The sequence below is a fragment of the Chinchilla lanigera genome, unplaced genomic scaffold (genome assembly GCF_000276665.1).
Source record: "Chinchilla lanigera isolate Chin_1 unplaced genomic scaffold, ChiLan1.0 scaffold00003, whole genome shotgun sequence".
Classification (NCBI taxonomy): domain Eukaryota; kingdom Metazoa; phylum Chordata; class Mammalia; order Rodentia; family Chinchillidae; genus Chinchilla; species Chinchilla lanigera.
Window position 1 is genome coordinate 11,279,067 of NW_004955404.1, and position 21,484 is coordinate 11,300,550.

At 43.4% G+C, this 21,484-nt stretch overlaps 2 protein-coding genes across 2 annotated transcripts in view; one reads left to right on the plus strand and one right to left on the minus strand.

The window, feature by feature from the left end:
* Ubac2 (UBA domain containing 2) overlaps positions 1-21,484 on the minus strand; it is a 151,399-nt gene that overhangs the window by 73,095 nt on the left and 56,820 nt on the right. The window lies entirely within an intron of this gene.
* Gpr18 (G protein-coupled receptor 18) overlaps positions 14,831-21,484 on the plus strand; it is a 27,176-nt gene continuing 20,522 nt past the window's right edge. The window contains exon 1 of the mRNA XM_005374062.1: positions 14,831-15,485. The gene's annotated coding sequence lies outside the window, so the exon portion shown is untranslated. The remainder of the gene's footprint in view (positions 15,486-21,484) is intronic.

Here is a 21,484-nt window from a genome sequence, read left to right on the forward strand (position 1 = left end):
TATATAATGTCTTCACTTCCACAGCTCTGTGAACAGAATGAGCAGACGGGACCACCCACACTAAGTCCGGAAAAGGCAGCTGGCCAGTTAGAGACAGCGTCAGCAAAGCGGTCCTAACTGTATTCTCACCATAAAGAAGACAGATCTGAATCGCATGAATGGTGTTATTTTATACCGGCTGACTACACAATTCTTAAATAGGGCCAATAAATCAACAATTGATAGATTATAATCTGGGCTAGGCTATGAGCCCCAGGAAGATGAGGACCTCATCTGTCTTGTACACAGAACCTGGTCCAGTGCCTGTTCTACAGAAAGATCTCAAATAGTTATTTAACTGAACAGCACATTTGTGAACCACTCCTAGTAATATTCTAAAGTCCTACTGAAATACCCGCAAAGTTCTTATTTCTCAATGAAATGAAAAGAAATGCCATAAATGCTACAGCACACGTATACCTGAAGGCAGTTATACAAATACCTGCCCTAGAAGACCCTGAAATTTAAATTAGATGTATTAACAACATAGCTGATTAATCAACAAGTCAATGACAAAACTAGATACAGAAATTCTGGCTTGGAAAAGATTTTATATTTCAAGAAGCTCTTGACATTCAGTAAAAGGTAGCATGAAAATTTGAAAGGGGAAGCACTGCTCTTAAATTAGCCCTCAAAATGTCTATTTTGGTTCCTTCTCAGCTCACTGCGACTTGTTACTCTCTGAAAAGCTTAAAAACATTTGCTCTTTAGCTATCAGATGAACAATGAGAAATGAAAGATAGGTGGATTAGAGTGCTGTGGGTCAAGGCCATTCTCTGAATCCAGGGAAGACTACCTCTTACCTCATCCTTGCCTCTTACCTCATCCTTGCCTACTGTGCGGAAGAAAAGCCCATGTTTCTATGCCTAAAAAGCCTTAATGAAGTAGGGAAGAGCATTATCTATTCTATACCACACACCACGTTCCGAATCCTGTGCTGGTGTTATCTTGCTTAATCACAGCTAAGTAGTTGAATTCTCATGATCCCCACCATACAGATCAGGAAACCAGACACGAAGGCCACAGGAGAGGTGAGATTTAACCCAGAACCTTCTGGCCTAGTCTGCAGCCTGACTCAGAGCAGTCCCATGCCACAGGGGATTTACTGAAACATGCTCACCAGAGCTGCTTAGTTTCCTCTGACTGCCCGCGCCCCATGCCTCCATTTCCTGTGGCCTCTTGAGCCTTGGACCTCTCCCTCTGGCCACATCTGAACCTCAGCTCCCTTCCCCAAGGGTCCCCTAACTTCTCTGCAAACACCACCGTCATCCTCACTACACTGCCTTCTCCTCCTCCTGCCACTTACGGAGTTAGTGGGTGAACAAATCCTTGCGGGTCTCTCCTCTGCCACTTTCTTGCTTGTCTTTTCTTTGCCCAACACCATCATTCAGTGGGAAGTTGGCCTTCACATATGTAAACTACGACCAACTCCTCCCCTCTGGGTCTCTCAACTAGAGTCAGAAACTTCAGGCTTCCTTGAGGATGCTGTCCAGAAAGCCAGCACTTTAATATCACAACCGTAATACTTGCCAACAATTATACCCCGTGGCGCTGTAAGCACTTTAGACAGATAAGTTCATTTAAGCTTCACAGTAGTTCTGTGAGGCTCATCAAACTCTGGCAGTCTGGCTCCAGCTCTGGGTCTGCACTCTCAGTCACTACATTTTCTCTCCTAAACAAGCAGAATTATATCCCCCCACACCTGGCATTTGTGTGACTACTTCCCGCCAACAAGTTAGGATGGGGCATATTATTTCCACGCTAAAGTGGTGGAGAGCAGTGATCTTCTCAATGGTGGCACGTTTGCTAGGCTGGGTCCCTGAACAAGTAAGACCAGAACCACCCCAAGGGTCCATCTACTTGTGTTGAACAAGGAGCACAAAGTAGAAACACATGGATATACTCAGCCGCTGGGATTCAGGCTAAATTTGTGCTACCACATAAGCTAGCTTATTCTGATTAACATAGTGTTTAATCTCCTTGGAAACAAAAAACAAAACAAAACACCTATGCATGGGTGTAAGAAAAGAAAAATTCAGATACCATCCAATTTTCCCAGTGAACAAACAAACTGCTCTCTTAATTGCACTTTCATTGGATCATTTCATGCTCAAGGACTGACGAGAGTTCCACATGGCCCACCACACCAATCCCAAGTTCCTCTCCCATACGGCCAAGTCCTTCAAGCCGTTTCCCTACGTGCCTTTCCAGCCAGCCAGGCTGGGTCTGTCTCTCTCCCAAGATACACCCCGTGTCTGGTTCTCACTGGTTGGATCATTCTGCTCCCTGCACTTACTGTCCATGCTTCACTCCAAACTGTACGTCCCTTTTCATTCTTGATGACTTAAGCCCCCATTTTCCCCCCTTCACTTTACTTGGCCTTTACAGCTGTACCACATAGCTTGAACTTGGAAGTGTGTTACCTCACAGAAAAAGAAGGAAATGCCATGCTAGCCTGGAGGCCTGAGGCCGAACCACATTCATCCCACTCAATCCATCCTTTAAGTCTTTTAGAACTCAGGCTTCTCGACAGTGAAACAAACGTTAGGTAATACGGAGGCTCTGCCAGCCACCATATACCTATTCTCTTTCCCCTGCATTTTTCTTGTATCCTTCAACTAAAACATAAACTCCAATGGGGTCGAGACATTGACTTTGTTCTGTTTTTCTTTCAGTACCGGGAATCGAACTCACGATCTTGCGCTTGCCAGGCAGGTGCTGTGCCACTGAGCTAAATCCCCAGCCTCTGAGAAACTGACTTTTACCGCTTTCTACTCTGCATACCTCTGATCCCCTTGAACACAGACAATACCTGAAAACATACTGACTACGGGTCAGCATATATTAGCTATATGTTTCACATTATTAAAATCTAGCAGAAGGGAGGTTTATATTATTGCATTCCATAATTTGTTAGGCAGCAACAGATTATCACAGAAAACATGTTAAATTGGAAAATGGAATGATATTTCAGGATATGTTTTCATTTTCTGCTGACAGCACAAGAGCAGTGCCACAAGCTTTTCCACTTCCTTCCACTTGAGAAAGTAACACATGACTACTTACTCTTATTTATCTCTGATAACGCATATTCAAACTTACAGAAATCTCTGCCACACTACTTGTTAGAAAGAAGACACTATATAAGAAGGTACCATATATGAGAAATACGAAACATGGTTAATTTTTGTTTCAACAGTTTATCTTCTTCAAACACTGCAGGGCTTTCTCTCTCTCTCTGCTGCCACACTTACTGTGTTGCTTCTCCATGGTAACAATGCTTTTTAGGTGTCTTGTGCACTCAACTAAGCTGCAAGAAGACAGACACAAGCGAGAGCTACCTTAATTTCTGCCCCACATGGGACCTAGTAAAAGAACTCAAGTACTTTTCAATAGGCTTTTTTCCCTCTTTTAGAGCGTGAGAACATTTATTTGGTTTCTGTATCATGTAAGAATGACTTTTCCCATGCAGGTTTTGAGAAGAAAAGAGTGTGTCAGAGCGAAACCACACGGAGGCTGCAAAATCTTTGAATCTTCCTCTAAAAAAAGCAACATTTTAATGTGTTCTTACTGGTTGGGGGCAGCAGTTCAACAATCTTCCCCTTAAGTCCTACGGTGAAACATCTGATTTTCTTTAAACACGGTGAAAACATTAGGACTACTGTCTGTATTAGGGTTTAAAAAGATAAATGCACACTATATTATTACACACTGGCCTATCATGTATTATAATTCAAAACAGCAATACAAGCAATGGCCAGAGCCATTTCTGATATGACTGCCTATATTTTTTCCATCAGTGGAGCAAGGGCAAGGAAAAGGTCATCAAGTTGAATGTTACTGGTTTTGCCTTAACAATAGCTGTGAAGAAGACATGAAAGCCACATACCTGACAGTCACATGATAAGAAATCCAAGCAGTCCTTGTTTCTCGTCTCAACAGTCTTTTCCAGGCTCCACGTAAAACACTGTTACCTGACTGTCCTGTCCCCATGTGCTTGGGTCTCTGTGGGAATCCAGAGAGAGCCTGGGAGGTCCGAGGCAGGCGTGGGGACAAGGGGTACAGTAGGCCTGGCCCATGCAGAGTTCAAAAAGCAGACAGTGAAAGGAAACATGGGGTGAAGTCTCTTTTTAGGGTTGTCAAATTTAAAGTTTATATGATGAACCAAATGCTAAGAAGGTAGTCACTGTGCTATTCTTTCTGCATTTGTATATGCTTGATATTTTCTATAATATTTAAAACATGGTATGGTCTTGAACACATTTCCATACTCTCATTACAGCAGAGGAGGAAGTAGAAATTCTAGGAGATTAGAAAGAAGTTAGAGGGGGAGACAGGTTACTGGTCTGCCTTGAATCACAGTTAACTGTAACAGCCTTAATCTCTAAGTCCAGCACACACTGGCCTCACAGGGGAGGGGAATTGCAATAGACCTCCAAGAAGTCCTAGTGAGAGGTGGATGCACATGAAGAGATCAGCAGCATTCATACACACACACACACACACACACACACACACACACACACAGTGCTCTTTTTTGAGGGTGGGAGTGGGGGGTTTCCGGTACCGGGAATCGAACTCAGGCCCTCGCGCTTGCCAGGCAGGCGCTGTGCCACTGAGCTAAATTCCCAGCCCCACACAGTGCTCTATGAGGAACTTTATCTCCTGACGCAAAGGCTCACAACGAAAAACTATGCCCCAGTTCAAACTGTTGTTTCAGATCTGGTACACTGTTCTGAATACACACATGTGAAGTGACATGTAAAGGTTATTTTCTTTTGATTACCAGTTCTGACAGCCAGAATCCAGAAATAGCTAACAGAAGCTGCTCAAGCTACTCTGGGTGGAGAAAGATTCTGTGCACAGACTTAGGCACTTATAAAGTTGCCGAAAGGACTCGAAGAGCAGATCCGCTGTGCCCAGGGACGGACTCCTGGGTCAGCACACGAACACTCGTCCACCAAGACTGCTTCCTGGGCCCTCCGTCAAGGAGGCTGAGAAATCAGTTCTGGCAGCAACACTGAGCTCCAGAGTCACCGCTGCTGCTGAGTGGGGAGAGAAGGATGTCAGCCCTGCGACCGCTGGCCTGATTTGGTCTGCAGAACCCTCCATCAAAACGAGCATCGCATGTGCTCCCGGCTCTGTCCATGCTCATCTCCCCCGCCACACAAGTTCTTGCGACGGAGCATGCGCAGAACACGTCCGGGGCTGTAGACGCAGGGGTGAAGCAACAGAGCGCTGCGCTTTCCCACCTCTGCTTCATGGGGAGCTGCACAAGGAGGAAGCCAGGGCAGATACTGAGCAAGCCAACCTAGGATCTCGGTCACCCCATTTTAACGAAGCATGAGAATACTGCAGCAAAAGGGAAGAGGGAGTGTCACGGGGGAGGAGCAGCTTAGGAGTCATCGCAAACAAATATAAAACCAAAGGTACATTGATAATGTCCTACCACTTTGTCTGTAATTCGGTGAATCCCCCTGTTGCTATGTTGTCCTTCTTTTACTCTTTAAAATAAAAAAACAAAAACAAAACAAAAAAAAAATGTAAAAGCATTTCCAAGGCACTAGAGCAGTGACGAACCTGCAGCATGCGTGCCACAGCAGGTACACAGAGCTCTGTCAGCACGCGAGCCGTCACCGCAGCAGCCCAGCGTCAGGTAACATTGTTTTTCTCTAACCTGAAACCTCAGTATTCAAGTTTAATTGCAGTGTCAGCACTTTGTGATAAAAAGTGGGTTTGGGGTTGCTGTTTGGGTACTCAGTCTCTAAAAGGCTCGCCATCCTTCTACAAGAAATTTGAATACACTTTTACTAGTACATAATATTTGGGAATTATAAATAAAGTAATACTATGGTTATTGAAGAAATGTTACATGGAAACAAAGCTTTTATAAATGGAGAGGGGAGGAGGGCTTGGAGGGGAGTGGAATGGAAAAAAATCAAGTTATTTCACGTACAGGCACAAATTCTCTATGATGAATATGACCATTAAGTATATCTACAATGTACCAATAAAATCTGATTAAAACAAGAAATGTCATTTTTTAAGAGCTTACTGAAATATGAAATAAAATATTATGATGTCTGGAAATTGCTTCAAAATACTTCAGTCACAAATGCTGGGTAACACAGAAGGAACGGTGGCAAAAGTATTAAGTTTTGAATCTGGGTAATAACCTGCATTTTATTATTCTCTCTGCTTGTGTGATAGATAGTTTCATAATATAATGCATTAAAATGTTGTACCAAGAGAAATATGGAAACTACAACTTAATTATTGCTTTACCTTCAAAAACTTTAACGTTATCACACACCATTTTCTGCAAAGTAACTGATTTATCCTCTTCAGTATATCAAGACCACAACAGACAAAAGAATATTCTGATTAAAGAGGAAAGGGACAGGGCCTGGGATATAGCTCAGTGGCACAGTGCCTGCATAAGGTTGTGAATTCAATTGCTGGTACCTAAGAGGAGGAGGAGGAGGGGCACAGGAAGGAGGAGGCCGAGGGGGAGACGGGGAGGGGGAGGGGGAGGGGAAGGAGGAGGAGAAGAAGGAGAAGGAGGATGAGGAGGAAGAGGAGGAGGAAGAAGAGGAGAAGGAGAAGAAGAGACATATTACTAAATGCAGTATGACTGGATTTTCCTAGTCCACAGACCAGGATTTTCCTTTTCCTTTTTGCTATAAAATACATTACAGACAAACTGCCAAAGATGAATAAAAACAGACTGATGTGCCTAGGAGTAAAAGGGACATTATATCTACAACTTGATCTCAAATAATGAAGAAAAAAAGTCACGTATATATAATAGAATGATAAGCCAAATGTAGAGAATGTTAATAATTGGGACATCCAGGTATAGAATATAAGGGAATTCTTTGTCCTACTTTGACAACTTTTTAAAAAGTCTGCACTAATTTTAAGAATTTCTGAAGTATAAGTGGTACATATTTAGGAGCTACTGAAGAGCTGCATCCATTCACTGAATTAAAGAGAAATAATGGCTAAATGACTGGAGTGCCCTTTAGTTAGCACTTCCTTAGCTCTCATTCTACACGACACTCTTCCAGTCGGAAATTTTTTTTGCAGTGTTAGTTTACTTCATGTTGCTCATCACAGTAGCAAAATTTGAACATAATCATAAAGGTTATTTTTAGATACAAATATATGCTTTTACAAATATCTGTATAAAGGTTAAGTTAAAATACACATAGCAAGTGTCAGTTTGACAAGTTTACATACTGAAATTACTTTCTAGTATAGTGAATAGATAACCACTAATTAGATTTTTTACCTTAAAAAAGAAAGCAGCATCAGGCACGTTGCCTGGAGAGGAATGTGCACAAATTTCCACCCACACTTGCCACTTAAACAGCCACAAACTAGTGGCATGGCAGGTCCTTAGTACCTCTGCTTTCCCATGGAGAACACAGCAGTAAAGTGTCTGCGCCCTGTGAGGCTGTTCTGGTTATTCATTTACATCAGAAAAACACGCAGACAAGGCTCTAGGGTACCAGAGGGCTATTCAATAGGTACCTACAAAGACTTCTTATAAGCAAGGGTAAATTCTCCCCCTAAAAAGTCTCCAATGGAATAACCTTAATATTTCATATTACTCTACAGTTTTTCTCCATGTTGTCAGTGACAGACAAACATCTTTGGTCTGGTTATTCCTTCATAAAACAAATATTTATTTAGTATCTAAAAAAATGAGACAGGCATTGTTCTAGACACTGGGATGACAGCTGACAATAACACAGATCAGACAGACCTCAGAATCTCGGTGTATGTCCTGTCAGTCACTGTTAAATATTAAGCAAATAAAAATGTAATTTTAGGCAAGAGAAAAATTTCAAGTGTTGATTCTGGCTTTGACACCCAGAATTGCTTCTCTGCCCAGCCAAATATTCTTGGAGCTACTGTATTAACACGTTCTCTTTCTGCCCAATCAGCGAGGTTCACTCGGTTACATCAACAGTCCAGCCCAGGCAGCCCCGCCTGTGTTCCCAGAATGGGTAAAGCCTTTTTCCTTTAACCTCAGGTAACAGAAGCACAGAGGTATTTCAGAACCCAATATACAACATATGCAAAAAACCTCAACCCCGAGATAAGTATAAGATTGTTTTATGTTGTGTATTTTGCTATGTAATCATACACATGGCTAGTATGTTGAAATTTTTCTTAGAATAATACAATGATCTGCATCTAAAATCTTTCATAAAGTGCAACTTTCCAACGACAAATAAGAACAGGAAGTGAATCTTTAATATAACCAGACATCTAATTCCTTTCTTATTACATGGTCTACTTTGTTAGCAACCGAGTCTGACTCACCAGCATTAAACTGCCCATCATTCTATCCTACTAGTTATTCATATTTTGCTCCTGTTAGAACAAAGCCCATTTCCAACTGGACTGGAAACTCTGACATACTCAAATATTTTAAGTCCCAAGAGGAACATAGCTAAAATAAAGGAATTGAGCAGCAAAGCAACTTACAAAAGCAGAAATGAAAACAGATGTCAAACTTCTTTGAAACAAATTTTTACTAATAGCCTTGACCAAAGCTATTTCAGTCAACTACTACAAATATTCTACCTAGTCAAGAGATCTCAACAAGCGTCACGGGTCACGAGCTCCTCAATCGTGTGGGCCACCTCCTCCCAAGGCTCTGCTTACCACCCGTGCCACGCACACTGGGGCCCATCAGCAGGGCCAACTGTGCCCTCCACGCCTCATTTAGCAATATCTGGAGAAACTGTTAGTTCTCCCAGCCAAGGAAGGGCTACAGGTATCTACTGGGTAGAAGACGGGGATGGCCCTGAATACCCCGCAGTGCACAGATCCAGTCCAGAAAGAACTCAGCAGACAAATCTTCGAAAGTGTCACAGTTGAGAAAACCCTAATTTGGATCAACAATGCTACTTGTTCTTTACAACAAGTATGAAATCCCAGATCAAGTAGCTTCATCAACCTTCTGGTGATGGTTTACAGACCCTTTAAAGCAGGACACATTCAACCCATCCCCTACAAAGACGCTCTGGCCACTGAAATCCCTGCAGTGTTAAAAGCCCATGTCACCTTTCACATTAAACAGTCTCCAGGCTAAGTGACTGCACGCCGCTTAGATTCCAAAGGCACAGGGCTTCCAACATCACTGATGCCTTAACAAAAATGGCTAGCAGCTCCTTCTGTAATCATTCCACAGACAATGTCCGATGTCCAATGCCTGAGTGAAACAAGAAAAGCTGCCTCCCCTCCTTGCATGTCTTCTAACATTGTGATTTTTCTATCACTACAGAAAAGATGAACTGAAACATCTAGCTCTAGGCATAGGAGGAAGGAGAGGTAGGAGAGCGGGAGGTGAAGAGAATTAAGATGCTTTATGTACATGTACCAACTGCCCACAATGGATATAATCATTATACACTTCAAACATGTACTCATAAGAATTTTGTAAAGTTTTAAAAAGACACCAATAAAAAAAAAAAGAAATAACTACCATGTGGCAGACTAGAACTTCAATCACAGTCAGATCTCTTTGGTATTAAAGAACACTCTTTTTACTATGCCATGCTGAGGGAGCTATAAGAAAGAGCTAGATTCTGATCTTTCAAAAGCATCGAGCAGAGTGCACAATTAGGTGAGTAGTCACACTCCTAAGTGCTCAGTGTTCTGCCTGACTTGCAAGCACAACGTTATCTGTAAGCACGAAGGCAGGGAAGGTGCACTCTGGTTGGGGTAGGAATTCACAGTACAGATATCCAAAGGGGCCTTGCAGCTCTCCTGCTTGCTTGGCAGAAGTTTGCCATGCTGCAAGTTGCAAGCTCATGTGCAGGAACAACAGGCCTCACTAACTAGTTAAACTTCATAAAAGAGCAGAAGCCAGCCATGGGAATGTCCTCAGGTGTAAAGAAACAAGATCAGATCTCTTTTTAAGATATAACTGTGGGGAAGGGCGGGGAGCGCCGGTCTTCCAACCGGCAGCTCGCTCCCTGCCTCGTAGGCCCCTGGAGGGAGGGCCCCCAGAGCATGGGGAGCCATGCAGCCGAGAGCGCTGTGGCACACCGGCCTTCAGGCCGGGCGCCGCTGTTCAATTGAGAACTATCATGACACAGAGTGTAGGGGGCAATGAATCTTAATACTATTTTAGATAAAATAGTTTGGTAAAGGCCTGCATGGTGCCTCGGGAAGCCTCCCCGGGCAGTGCAAGAGCTAATTCCCCAGATCAACACTGCCCAGGAATGTCTCCCCAGGATAAGGGGGCGCCTAGGCCTAGGTGACCCTCCGTGACCCTGCCTGCGCAGTGCCATCTCCTGGCCCTAAGTAAACACCATAACCCTAAAGGAATGCATAGGTTGTAAAAAAGGAGATAATGGGGGGGAACATCTACCACGGTTTGACATGCGACCTGCAACTGACCTACGGTCCAACAGGATGAGAGAAACACCATATGCCCACTGGGGTCAGAGAATGTAACACCCCAATCTGTTGTCAATGGAAACCAAAATGTATATAAGGGGAAACAAAGTTAGCCATGGGCCCCCGCTTCCAGATTGGCAAAGGAAGTGAGGGTGGCTAGCCTCAAATTAAACTCTGATTTTGGGGGCTGGGGATTTAGCTCAGCGGCAAAAGCACCTGCCTGGCAAGTGCAAGGTCGTGAGTTTGGTTCCCGGTACCAGAGAAAAACCAAAAATAAATAAATAAATAAATAAACTCTGATTTTGTTCTCACTGGTGATTGGCGTCTCTTGTGCAATGTTTGGGACAGATGGGAATTTTCTGCTGTAACAAGAGAAACAATGACATAATTGGCCCACCATGCACCGGCTGCAGATGCCCACCTAAAGACATGTGTGAATCATTCAAACATGGAAAAACCCCTGGGAATACATGCTATACAACGGGCCACTCTTGCTCCTGCCATTGAGAACCAGGAAGGCCCAGAGTCAGCAGAGGAGCAGCTGCTGAACAAGGACTCAGAGAACATGAGAATGCAGACTAAGCCCGAGGGGTCAGAGGTCCTGTGGACTGGGGTCATGAGAGCCGCTCGGAAGCTGTAAACCAGGAGGACCTTGCACAATACATGCGGGGAGACTCCCTGGAAGCCATTCTTCCCCTGACAGTACAGGCTGTGGTGGAGCCCCGGAGAAGTCTGCAACAGGATTCCTGCTGCCTGTGCTGACAGTTGGGGAGAGGACACTAACTGGTTGTGGGGTCCCAATGTGATGGGAGGCTGGAGAGAAAACGCTGCAAAAAATGGCTTTGGCCCCAGATGGCTCACTGGAGTTTTGACAACCCTTAGGCTGTAACTACTTGTTAGATCCTTCTTGCATATCTCTGTCTTCCTGAGAAACCACTTCTAAGATACGAACATGTATTACCGCAGTCATTGGTATTTTCCTACTAATCTATCCAGAACTCTGTAATGCTTGTATTGTTCCTATCCTATTTCATAAATGGATGCATGTTTGTTATTATGTGTTTCCTACAACAACCATTGAGAATACTTAATGATTATTCAATAGGTCACTCATGTATAGTTCTATTTATTTTCTTTCGAAGATACCTAAGTAGAGTACAACAACTATTGATAATCTCCTACCTCTTTTGTCTGTAACTCACTATTATTTGTCTATTTGTTTTCCTGAGAAACTATCTTGTAGGTAACAATATGTAAAACAATAACCATTGATAATTTCCTACCACTTTGTCTGTAATTTGGTAAGCCCCCCCCCCGCATATTGTTATCTTTCTCTTACTCTTTAAAATAAAAAAAAGATAAAACTGTGGGGTGGGGCAGTGCAGATGATGGCATCCTGATGACAGGGAGGACAGTTCGGAGGCCACTGCAATGGTCCCAAGAGGAGATGAAATACAATCAAAAGACTGATGACTTTTCCTTCATTTCCACTGAGACCCATCCACCCATCCGCCCTCATATGAATCCTCTATGTGGGAACCACTAGCTAAGTGCTATCAACTGAATGTTCCTCCCGCCAACCACCAGTTTCCATGTGGAAATGCCAAGTGATGGTAGTAGGAGGTGGGGTCTTTCTGAGGTGTTAGGTCGCCAGGGTGGAGTCCTGTGAATGAGATTGATGCACCTATAAGAGGTCCCAAAGAAATTTCTTACCCCTCCTGCCATATGAAGTGACAAAGAAAAGGTCACCCATGAAATCAGGAAATGTGCCATCGCCAACCACCAAATGCACTGGTGCCTCAGTTTTGAACTTCCCATTCTACAGAATGGTAAGATATAAATACTGTTTATAAACCACACAATCTGTGGTATTTTGTTACAGGACTGAGACCCAGAGGCATCGTTTGTAAGAATGGCCTGGTCTCCTGCTTACATGAAGTGTGGATTCTACTGGAAAAGCCAGGTATCCAATCATTCACTACCTGTTATTTAGTTTCTACGATGACAAATGCTAAGATAAAGCCTATCACAGGAGGTTGTGACCTGGTCTGAGGGTGGGGCTGACCAAAGAAAGCTTCTCAAGAAGTGACTTGCACACTTCTCTTGAAACTCCCCAATGATGGCCTTCCTACCTCACACCACTCATTATAAATAAAAATCTTGAAAATTATATTTTTCATTAATCGACTTTGTACCATTACATTCACCTATTTATTTGCTAAAACCTCTATGCAGCAAAGCCCAACCAGTAAGTCTTGCTGGGAGGAGACAACAGGAGGTGGAGGCACAAGAGGAAAAGCGGTGGTGGTGGGGGGAGGGTCACACATGACAAGACACCACAACACTGACAGAGGATGGGGGGCGTGGACAGGGGACGGGGACGCAGGGGGACATGACACACTAAGGGTAAGAGAAGGTGGTGGGTGGGGAGAGGCGGTAAGAGGAAGGCTGAAAGAGAACAGACTCCTGTTCAAAAGGCCTGCGCCCAGAACAGCAGGTTTATCCCAAGCAGCTCATCAAGGACAGAAAGTTCACACATTCCTGTGATCGACACTCAGCAACGCGGCCCTCTGCACCTCATGTGCGGGGCCTCGAGTGCAGGGTAAACCACTGCCGTCCACCCCGTAGCTCTAGCATGACTCAGGGCACCATGGCTTCAGAATCAACTCATCTAGGTTTACATTCGAACTCTGCCCATTAGGTTGTAAGTTACCACCAGGTTTCTTAGAATCAATGTTCTTAACCCGTCAAACAGACAAAGCTGTGTCAATTTATCAGGCTTTTTTTTAAAAATAGGGGTAAAATGACAGATATCTAAAATGCCTGTCAGTTCAACTGATCTAATCTATTAATCTAAACATACCAATCTGATCATTTCAAAGTTGGAATCCCTGGTGGCTCTTCGAGAAATATCACTTCACTTCCAAGTTAAAGACACAGATTATCTTTCAAGCTATGATGATTATTTATATGTTGATTAGTTCAACTTGAAAGCAGAGGAACAAATAATTTAGGAAGCTGTCACTTATTGCTACCTTGCCCACAATACCCACTTCCCTTAAAAATATTCCAACGGTTGATATTCAGTGACCACACATGGTGGTAGGTGTGAGCTGCTCACCCATCGCCCACACCCAGACAGCCCAATGCCTTCGCACTAGCACTTCCGAGATCATCACCACTGCTTGGGAGCGAGTCTATTGCCATGTGTAATAAAACTTAAAAAGAATTACAGAAAATACTTATGCCTGGTTGTTTCAAACAGGCCTAAATAACCAAACTAGTCTACAAGATACAGTGATTTTGGTGGATACCAAAATAAACACTCATTTCTTAGCCTCCTGACAGGTGCCCAGTCCTAGAGCACCTGCTTTATCCTGTGAACTGCAAAGTTTGGATGAAGCAAGCTCCGTGACAAACACACAACTTGTTTATTGAGAACAACGAGAGGGTCCCTCTATGGTGAGGCTAGGAAAATTTATCCTGCTGGAAACTGCGTACTAGCAGAAGGAAGAACGTTAATTCCCATGTGCAGATGCTGACACCTGTAAATTCCCTTCTTACCCTTTACTCCCTGCCCACCCCCAGCTTCCACGGAAGGGTACACGGATGCTTAGAAGACAACTTGCAAAGGTGGGCTGCGCCCTGAGAGATGCTCGTGGTTGGTGGGATCAGATGGGAGTGAGGATGAGACGAAACAGACTGCAGGGCTGAGAGACCCAGGAAACAGGGCCAGCGAGTAGACAGCAGCACGGTGCCTTCCCCGTCTGTCTTACTTGGAATAAAAGAGCACCGTTTGATAAGACACAATGGAAGAGGACCTTAATAAAATCTGGAATACCAACAGGGGAAACTAACATAATCAATACAGAGGAAACTTAATTTCACAATGGCAAGTATCCTTAAACCAGTTTTTAAAGACAACACTGCAAGTTAAGGATGGCAGATTGAGCACATGTATTTACCTCCTCTATTCTTCCCCTCCAACCTCCTAAGAATGACACTGAAAGGACTTTTAAAGGCATGAATCCACTAAGGTACAAAAGAGCTGAAGATGGTACCATTTCTTCTAGGCTAAAACCGGAACTATAGTGGTAACTAATGTGGCAAACCTAAGAAGCTCAAACCTTAAACCAGCAATAGTGAAATCAGAAAAGCGTTAAACTACCCAGGGTCGGCAGTACCAGAGGTTTGTGGAAGCAGTAAGAGATGATCAGAGTATCCAACCCCTCCCGTCACTCTACCTACCTGCTGCCGCTCTGGTACAACACAAAGAGGGATTTGGCCTTGGACTCCCCCTCCTAGCACAGAACTTCTAAACCCTTTGGAATTTCCTAAGCGAAAGGAGTATTTTTTTTCTTACCCATAAGGAGCCCCTTTAACCACATGAGTTGTGCTACTGAGGATCCCGAGGGTAGAGCGCTCACACAGCCTCAGACAGAGCTGGTCACCAGAAAGACCAAGTCAGTCCCACTCACCAGCCTCCAGGGAAGGGTGGGGATCTCGAGTGTGAGCGCAAACAGAAACTCTCGCAGACACTCCGAGAGCACAGAGGTTGCGGAACGCAGGAGGCGCTGGGAGCGAGGCCTGCTTGCGAGGGCCTGAAGCCCACGCGCCCCTCTCCCCACCTTGCTCTGTGCATCTCTTCCTTTTGCCTGTTTCTGAGTTGTACCCTTTTTGACATCTGGCAAATGTAAGTAAAGTACACTGGTGAGCTCTGCGAGCCATTCTAACAAATTTCAGACTGGGAGGTGGATTGGGGCAACGCCCAATTTACAGCCAATCAGAAACACAGGAGGCCCAGGGCTTGTGCCGGTACCTGAGGAGGCCGCAGTCTCACGGGACTGAGGGCTTCTGACTTTGTGATATCCGACACTGACTCCAGGTACACAGTGTCAGAACTCCACTGAATTGGTAGGCCTGGACAAGAGGGGAACGGGCGAACTGGAGAACTGGATGTTGGTGTTGAGAAAACACCTCTCGCTGCCTCACCTCATCTGGCAGAAGCCTGCTGCCTAGAAATGGTAAGCGGAAGGTCCGGGGCTGCGAGACTCGCACGCACAGCTGACAGTTCAGAGCCTGTACTGACTGTCTAATTCATTTGCTCAAGTCAGTTTCTGCACTAACTGCTGAGACTCCAGGCTGAGACTGGGGAGTATGCTCCAGAGAACGTGACCCACGCAGGGGCGGGCAGTGGCGGGGGACTGGTCAATCTACAGAGCCTGAAAGTGGGCATTCCCAGTGGCACAGCCCAATGGGGCCCTGCCATGGAGCGCATGGTCACCTTGCGGAGACCGAAATCCGCTTTTTAAAAGCTAGCCCTTAAACATAAACAGCAAAGGGCTTGGAGATATTTAAGGGAAACTCTAAAATAAGGAACTAAATGGGATCTTAGAAGAAAGAAACAGTGCAGAGGAATGAAAGCTTGGAGGAGAGCTGGGAAACCATCCTTAATAACACAAGAAGCTTTTTAAAAGTACTGCATCCGTGAAATAGAAACAGAATGCCAAGGAAAGAGAGTGTTCAGGAAATTTAAAAAGAACTATTGAAAATTTAAAAGAGAATAGCTGAAATATTTTTTCAATAAAATAAATAGATGAAAGGTATTCAACCTCACTAGTCATCAAGAAAATACGAACAAAAGCCACAGTAATGTAATCCTATAAGCCAGGAGAATGACCAAAATTCAGAGGCCCACTATCACTCACTAACCTGCGAGGAGCTGGCTGTCCTGCCAGGAAGATGCGCAGGACCACGGGGAGGCACAGGGCCTCCCGCCCTGGCTGGATGAGCGATCCAGCCTGGAAGGTCTTCAGCCCCAATAAAGTCTGCAGGCCACAGTGGCCTCTGCTGACATTCTGACTACAACCCCAGTACCACCTAGCTACACTGCTCCTGAATGCCTGCCCCATAGGAAGAAAGCCAAGCTCTTCTAAAGCTAAACATGGGTATACCCTACGGTTCAGCTTTCAAGTCCTAGGTACACACCTAAAAGAAATGTGTACATGCACAAAAGACAGGTTCAAGGGTATTCACAGCAACTGGATCTGTAGTGCCCCAAATTATAAATCATGTCACTTCCATTAAGAGTCAAGTGAACCTAATACTGAAAGCAGCAACTCAGACAGAGAAAAGCCTACATTTCCATTTAAAACCTAAATCAGGATGTTAAAGTCAGTATAGACTTTTAGGAGGAAATAGTGACTGGGAGACAGCAAAAGTAAGATTCCCAGGGTGCAAATACTGTAATGTTCTGTTTCTTCATTTGCATGGGACTCAGAAGGGTGTCACCTCATAAAAACTTACTAAGTTCTGAACTCATGGTATGTACATTTTTTCATCTACATGCTATCCTTCAATAAAAATTTACTTTTAAGTACTAACTAGAAGAGTTGGAAGACACAACTTGGTATATCTGCCAGCAAGGAGATCAAAAATACAAAGAGATTGGTGCATGGTAAGAGACATGGGTCTAGTTTTGGTCTTCAACATGTGGAAAGCCAGTTTTTCCAGCACCATTTATTGAAGAGGCCATCTTTCTTCCAGTGAACAAGCTTGATCCCTTTGTCAAAGATAAGGTGGCTGAGTGTATTTGGAATTGTTTCTGTATCTTCTTCTGTTCCACTGACCCTTGGGTCTTTTTTTTTTTTTTTTTGGCCAGTATCATGTTTTTTTTATCACAGTAGCTTGCTAGTATAATTTCAAGCGAGGGATTGTGATGTCACCTGCCTTGCCTTTGTTGACCAGAATTGTTTTTGCTATTTTAGGTCTCTCCTGGTTCCAAATGAATTTTAGGAATGTTTGCTCTAGTTCTGTGAGGTATTTTGATTGGGACTGCATTAAAAATAACGATTTTGGAGTGTGGCCATTTTCACTACATTGGTTCTTCCTACCCAAGAGCAAGAGATATCTTTCCATTTTCCCTTGTCTCTTTTTTTTTGAGACAAGGTCCCCCTATGTAGTTTGGGCTAGCCTTGAACTCACTGTGCAGTTCAGGCTGGCCTCAAACCTGCAGCAATCCAAACCTGCCTCACCCACCTGAGTGCTGAGATTACAGGCATGTGCCATCATGCCTGGTTTTTTGCATTTTCTGATATCTTCTTCAATCTCTTTTTTCAGAGTACTGTAGTTTTCAATGTAGAGATCTTTTTCTTCATTAGATGAGTTCCTAAGTAGTTCATTTTTTTCAACGCTATTGTGAAAGGTGTTGTTTTCCTAATTTCTTTCTCAGTGAGTTTGCTATTTATGTGCAGGAATGCTATTGATTTGAGTGTTGACTTAGTATCTAGCTATGAGACTGAATTTGCTTATTAAATCTCGATGTCTTTTTGGGATCTTCTATGTAGAGTATCATATCATTTGCAAATAATGATAGTTTAACTTTTTCCTTACCTATCTTTATTCCTTTTATACTTTCTCTTGTCTAATTACTCTGGCTAATGTTTCCAGAGCTATATTAAATAAGAGTGGTGATAGTGGACATCCGTGTCTTGCTCCTGATTTTAGAGTGAAAGTTTTCAGTTTCTGACTATTTGATATGATGTTAGCTGTTAGTTTGTCATAGATGGCTTTTATCAGATTGAGATAAAGACCATTTATGCCAATTTTCTGTAGCGTTTTCACCATGAATGGGTGTTGAACTTCGTCAAATTGCTTTTTCTGCAACTACTGAGATGATCATGTAATGTTTTTTTAGTTCTGTAGACATGGTGTATCACATTTATCGACTTATGTGTTGAACCATCCCTGTATCCCTGGCATGAATCCCACTTGGTCATGGTGTATAATCTTCTTGATGATTTGCTGCATTCTGTTTGCCAGTATCTTATTAAGGATTTTTGCATATATGTTCATTAGGGAGATTGGCCTCTTGTTTTGTAGGTTCTGTATCAGGGTAATACTTGCTTCCAGGAATGACTTTGCAAGTATTTCTTCCCTTTCAATTTCATTAGAGAGTCTGGGGGGCTGGGGATTTAGCTCAGTGGCAAAAGTTCCTGCCTGGCAAGTGCAAGGTCATGAGCTCGAGTCCTGGTACCGGAAGAAAAACAAAAACAAAAAACAAACAAAAAAACCAAAGAAAAAAAAAAGAGAGAGTCAGGAATAATACCATTAGATCTCTAAAGTTCTTGTAGAATTCAGCAGTGAATCCAGCAGGACCTGGGCTTTTCTTTATAGGTAAGTTTTTAATTATTTTTCCAATTTCATTAACTGATACTGATTTATTTAGAATTTTTATATCTTCTTGATTCAACTTTGGTAATTCATGTATATCTAGGAATCTATTCATTTCTTCTGTTTTCCATGGATCAAAGATCTAAATATTAAAATAGAAACACTAAATCTGCCAGGAGAGAGAATAAGTAGAGCTCTTGAAGACACAGGTGTAGGCAAAGACTTCATGAACAAAATCCTTGCAAAGAAAACATTATAAACAATCAACAACTGGGATTTCACCTTATTAAAAAGCTTTTGCACAGCAAAAGAAATCACCAACAGAGGAAAAGACACCTCACAGAGTAGAGAAAAATTTTAGTCAGTTGTTCCTCAGACAAAGGACTAATACCTAGAACATACAAAGGATTGAAAAAAATCAGACTCCCCCCCAAGTTTAAAGACCCAATCCAAAAATGGGCATCTGAGATGAATATATGCTTCTCAGATGAAGAACTATAAACAGCAAATCAATATATGAAAAAATGCTCAACGTCACTGGTCATTTGAGAGATACAAATTAAAACAAGCTGTGATTCTACCTCACACCAGAAAGAATGCCTATTATCAGTAAGTCAACCAATAACAAATGCTGGCGGGGCTGTGGGGAAAAAGAACCCTTCTCCACTGTTGGTGGAAGTGCAACCACTGGTGCAACCACTGTGGAAATCAGTGTGGGGATTCCTTAAAAAACCAGGACTAGAGGTTCCATTCGACCCAGCTATTCCCCTTCTTGCTATCTTGGTATCTTCCCAAAAGAATCAAAAGCACTACACCATATGATACATGAACATCCATGCTTACAGCAGCACAGTTTATAACAGCCAAATCTTGGAAACAACTGAAATGCTGATCAATCGATGAACAGATTAAAAAGGTGGTTTTTCAAATACAGTGGCGTACTGCTCAGCCATAAAGAACGATAAACTTGAGGCATCTCGAGGTAAACAGATGCGCCTTGAGACCATATTCTTCAGTGAAATAAAGTGAACACACGTGTAAATATCGCATTGTCTCTGCTGTGAGAAACTGCAAGCATAAATAAGGACCAAAATGTTAACAGATACTGTGAAATAGGAAGAAATTTTTTAAAATGAAAGGGGAAGTAGGAGGAGGAGGGAGAAAGGAAGGAAGGAAAAGGAAAAACGAGAAAAGAAGGGTAAGTGGAAACAAAGCTTTGTAAATAAGGGGGGAAAGAGGGGCTGAAAGGAGGAAAGAGGAATGAAAAAAGAGGGGTCACAATGTATCGTGTGCAGGTACAGATTCCCAGTGATGAATACCATCATTATGTGTATCTAAAGCCTAATTAAAAAATACAAAGAGAAGGGAGAAAAGAAATTAAAACTAGCTCTCTCCAAGTAGCTCAACAGCCTTCACAGAAAAACAGAACTGAGAGAAAAGAAAGGGCGATGATAAAAGTAAGCCAGGAAAAAATCCAAGAGGAGAAACCCAGCAGCGTCCTGCCTGACAGGGCCCACACCACGCCCACGGCGAGTGGGAGGAGCGTCACTCCAGCGACGTGCGGTCCTCACAAAGTACTGATCACCACATCCCCACTGCGTGCGTCAGCAGCCGCAGTGGAGGGCAGGTGACGGTGACAAGGTAACAGTCTCTCACCCTTCTCTTCCTATCCATCCTTCCTCTCCCCGTGAGCAAACAGCCATATTAAAAAAGCTTCTCAACACGGATCTTCCTCTTGTAATGACCGAGTTCACTTCCTGCGACTAGCCATTAATAATTGTATAGAATGCACATTACGATATTCAGAACAAAGAAATGGTCAGAGGAAACTCCAGCTTGACTTTGCTTTTATTTGCGTAACCGTGACACTGTACTGTACAATATAATCAGCAAGAATTACAGCCCTGTACTGGAGAGAAGCCACTCTAAGGCCGCAGTGCCCCCAGTTCCTGCATCCGAAAGCCCAAATGGAGGGCGCAAGTCTGAGCGGCAGGCGCCAAGTCCAAACAGCACGCCCCCGTCGTCAGTCTGAGCCATCATTAAACGGGTGGATCATTACATGAGGAATCTCTGTACTACTTTTTCTTTTCTAAAGAGTTCAAAGGTAAATTCCCGGCCAGCCTCGCTGCCTGCTGGCACCTCAGCTCCCAGGGGTGGGTGAGGACGGTGCTATGCAGGTTCTCTGCTCCAGGAGCCCGCTCCTCCTCTAACCTGACCCGACAATGCCCAACTACAGTAGCTTAACACCCTCAGGGTAATGTGAGCTCCAAAGCCCAAATCACTAGACATCCTGGAAACACAATCACAATGAAAGAGAAACAAAGGAACAATATTACTAATGAAAGCAGAATTTTTAGAATATAGGAACCCCAAGTTGCAAAATATATCAGTAACTATACTATAGAAGACATAAAGGAGTATTGAAAATAGACATCAGGGCTGGAGGAACGGCCCAGTGGCAAAGTCCATGCTTAGCACTCACAAGGTCTGGGTTCAACGCCCAGGACTTAAAAACATCACTATGTGGAAATAGTAAATATGAGAAACACGACTGGTGGCATGAACACAGCTGAAGAAGAAATTAGCAAGCTAGAAACACATCAGAATGGGGAACTCTGAGTCAGCACAGTGTAAAACGCTCAATAGGGGGAGATGGACAGAACATATTTGCAGAAATGATGCTATTTAAAGAATACAACAAGGTCTCTAAAAGCCAGCTTAGGTAGGGCTGATCTACACCCAGACAAATGATGAGATGCTAAGAATAAGGACAGCAAAAATTTCTGAGAGTTTCCAAAGGCTAAGAATAAATTGCAAAGGAACAAGAATCGCTGGGGCTGGGGATTTAGCT